Raw genomic sequence first — 4219 nt, 5'->3', positions numbered from 1 at the left:
GCTGAATCTTTTAACCATCCCACGTGGTTAAACTCTTAGACTATCGATACCGACAGAATAAGAACAAGTCTTTGATATTAATTACTAGTCTGCAGCTAGGAATTCAGTATCATTGAACGCGAAGACCGACAACCGCCGACACATCTATCCTATAACGACATGAATGAATGTCACTGAACTATCCATCTAACCACGACAGAGAGAGTGAGCGGACAAACTCTCCAACAGAAACAAACTTTTCAACAGAGATCCCGACGACACACTGAGCGTAAATATATATATTGATTGCAATTATTCCCGAATGAGTGAGCGTTCATGTGCAAAGGATTAGCATTTCAATTGTTATAATTATCACTCTGTCTAACAAGCCGCCATACCGGTTTAGCCCACTAGGGCACATCCCCCTATCATTTCTTTGTAAGTAGTTTAATCACGTAAATAATAATTACAGAGAATTGTTGATAAAGATTAATCTTCAGTTTAAATATGCCAAAGACACGACAATGTGGAATAAGTTAAGTATGAATACTTTCGGAAGGCGCTGTAGACACCATTGACTTGCATTAGATTTGTGCCACAAATTATAAAAAGTTTGCATTTGAAGCCGTGGCCAACAAAACCAATGCATAGGTTGCTGTCATACCTTGTCAATACACTGCTTACTAAAGAAACCAATTGAATTTTGTAATTTGTGTGAACTATCCCTTTAACATCGAGGGGAGGGGGGATTCGTCAAATGTATTTTTTTTAAACCTAATAGCTGGAACAGCACCTGGTAACATTGGGATGTAGGATGGGACATAAACTTCAATGACTCATTTCTCTGAACAGGAAAAAAGAAAACATCACCCAATTCTTTGGGAATACACTACACAGGATGAAGAAGCAATCCTTTAGAACTGAAGCTCCATACTACTTGTCAGACACAGAGAACTGATACTGTATACGTGTTGTTGACCTGGGATTGGAGTGGGGGGTTCCTTTGGGGGCTTTTGACCATTCCTATGGATTCCTCATGTCTTTCTTATTGTTAGAAAAAACGTTTGGTCCAAATCGGATGTTAGATACTATATTTATTGAATATTCTATGAATCATATCAATTAAAATGGCCAATTTGGATGCAATCAATTACCTTAGTTTTTCAGAGATCAAATTATATTTCAATAAAATAACGTTAAAATAAACGATTCCAGAATAATCTGAGATGGTGGGTGTCGAAATCCTATTTTTTGTGCTTTTTGGAGGTAGAACGACGCAAGACCCAATTTAAGGATTATTGTAATGAGGGGGGGGGGGGGGGGGGTATACAACACTGAGATTCCCATTGCCCCTAGACCTAGCCTATCCATATTGAACCTCCAGCGGTATAGCTAAACTATACTGAGCAAAAATATAAACGCAACATGCAACAATTTCAATTATCATACTGAGTTACAGTTCATATGAGGAAATCAGTCATTTTATATAAATTCATTAGGCACTAATCTATGGATTTCACATGACTGGGAATACAGATATGCATCTCTTGGTCACAGATACCTTTAAAAAATGGGCCTCACAATGGGATCTTGTCACAGTATTTTTGTTCATTCAAATTGCCATCAATAAAATGCAATTGTGTTCATTGTCTGTAGCTTATGTCTGTCCATACCATAACCCCACCGCCACCATGGGGCACTCTGCTCACAACGCTGACATCAGCAAACCGCTCCCCAACACAACGCCATACACACGGTCTGCGGTTGTGAGGCCGGTTGGAGGTACTGCCAAATTCTCTAAAATTAAGTTGGAGGAGGCTTATGGTAGAGAAATGAACATTCAATTAACTGGCAACAGCTCTGGTGGACATTCCTGCAGTCAGCATGCCAATTGCACACTCCCTCAAAACTTGAAACATCTGTGACATTGTGTTGTGTGACAAAACTGCACATTTTAGAGTGGCCTTTTATTGTCCCCAGTACAAGGTGCACCTGTGTAATGATCATGCTGCCAGGTGGATGGATTATATTGGAAAAGGAGAAATGCTCACTAACGGGTGGAAACAAATTTGTACACAACATTTTAGAGAATTATGTTTTTTGTGCATTTGGAAATATTTCGGATATCTTTTATTTCAACTCATGGAACATTGTACCAACACTTTATATGTTGCGTTTATGTTTTTGTTCAGTGTAGTTTGTACTAGAGGTCGATCTGCTGGTCCAATGAAAGCATGGTAAACTTATTTTCAACCAACCATTACCTGGCAATACTTCATTCTTGATTTGGAAGGCATTGGTGTCTTATAAACATTTGTTTCTAGTTCCAGGTGGAACTCCAAAAAAACAATATGAAATAAAATATGAAATCAACTTTTTGCACTGTATGAGGAGGTTCCTCACCCTCTTAGCTCCTAGACATCTTGCATTTCCCAACATCTTTGCTGGAACTAGTCGTTTCTAAGCAACACGGTTACCTGTAGGAGAAGATGACAGCTAGTCACACAGTGTGACCCAAACAATACAAGCAAGATCTACACACATGCAGGAGGCATTTCTCAGTCAGTACAAAAAGTGGATTTAGTATATTTCCTTGTTATCGGAGTTCCACCTGCAACTGGAAAAAGACGTTTATAAGATACCGGTGCCTTCCAAGTTGAGGAATAAGGAAGTATCGTCAAGTAAAGTTGAACATTTTTCCCCTATCCATAACCCATCCTAAGCTAAAACCCTGTACATAGCAGGCCTACGGGGATCGAACTAACTTTTTCACTCCTAATGCAGCCTTGATAATAGGCTACAATTTTGTTTGAAAATGTGATTAATTTTTGCTCTAACCCCAACAATTTGTTCTATAGTGATTTCTTTCAGGTCAGCCCCATAGACTCTCAGCAGATCTGCAGATAACGTTAACACAGTTCAGTGAACTGGGACTATTTCAACCATCATCACTCACTGAGCTAGTGCTTGGCAGATGCATCCCAACCAAAAATTTGTATAAACACCAGATGACTAATAGGGGGCACTGTGTTGAAGCCGTTGTGCCTCCATCTTGGCGTGTCTCCGTCGTGGCACTCCCCCAATTTTCTAAAACATATTTTGGAAGCTACAGAAATGAATGTATTAATGTCTACATTCGTTTTGCCACATGTATTATATTACAGACACCTTAATGCATACTTTGAAATTATATTATGTGAGCTTAGCAAAAAAATGAATGAAAAAATATGAAAAATGTTTCCTTAGTCTTATTAAAAAGTATTACTAATGTGATATATTCTGATGTATTATTGTCTCTATCTTTTTACCCTTCGTGCTGTTGTCTGTGCCTAACAATGTTTGTACCATGTTGATGCTTCTACCATGTTGTGTTGCTGCCATGTTGTGTTGTCTTAGATCTCTCTTTATGTAGTGGTGTGGTGTGTCTCTTGTCATGATGTGTCTTTTGTCCTACATTTTTATTTTGAATCCCATTCCCCGTCCCCGCAGGCCTTTTGCCTCTAGGTAGGGTGTCATTTCTAAATAAGAATTTGTTCTTAATTGACTTGCTTAGTTAAATAAAGGTTCAATAAAAAATGTACTGTCCCCACTACAACGCAAATACTTAAATACATGTAATTATGACCTTGAAACATTTAATTGAAATACTGTAGAATTCCATTCATTCCTGTGAATGACTGATCCAATATGGCCAACCGGTGGCTTCAAAGCTTTCAATGGCCAATAGCATCAGCATCCAGGGTTGGGATGTATATAACCCTAAAACGCTATGTATTGGCCGTTGATAGTATTTCAATTTAATGTTTCAGTGGGGACAGTAACATCATGTGTGGTCAGACCTTGCATCCATAGCTCTGTCTATGAATTTCAGAATGATTAGATTTCTCCAGCCGCATCCCTCAGCTTTTTACTTAAACAGGTGGCAGGGAGGCAATTTGTTCTTGTTTCAATTGCTGATTGGCCCTTTAAGGATTTTGTATTTTTTATCTTCATTTAAAAAAAATGTTTAGTTCACATAATATCATGTAAAAGTATGCATTAAGGTGTCTGTAATAAAATGAACGTGTGAAAAACGAATGTAGACATTAATAAATGCATTTCTATAATAGCTTCCAAAATATTATTTTTTACAATGGAGGAGTACCAAGATGGCTGCGGTTAGCTTCAAAACGGCCATCCAGGGTTTATACACATTGGTTCCAACACGTTCAAGCCCTTTCACTCGGCGTAAAACGTCACT

Source organism: Salvelinus fontinalis, chromosome 32, assembly GCF_029448725.1.
Source record: "Salvelinus fontinalis isolate EN_2023a chromosome 32, ASM2944872v1, whole genome shotgun sequence".
Classification (NCBI taxonomy): domain Eukaryota; kingdom Metazoa; phylum Chordata; class Actinopteri; order Salmoniformes; family Salmonidae; genus Salvelinus; species Salvelinus fontinalis.
The sequence above is the reverse complement of the archived record's forward strand: the minus strand, read 5'-3'. Positions refer to the sequence as shown.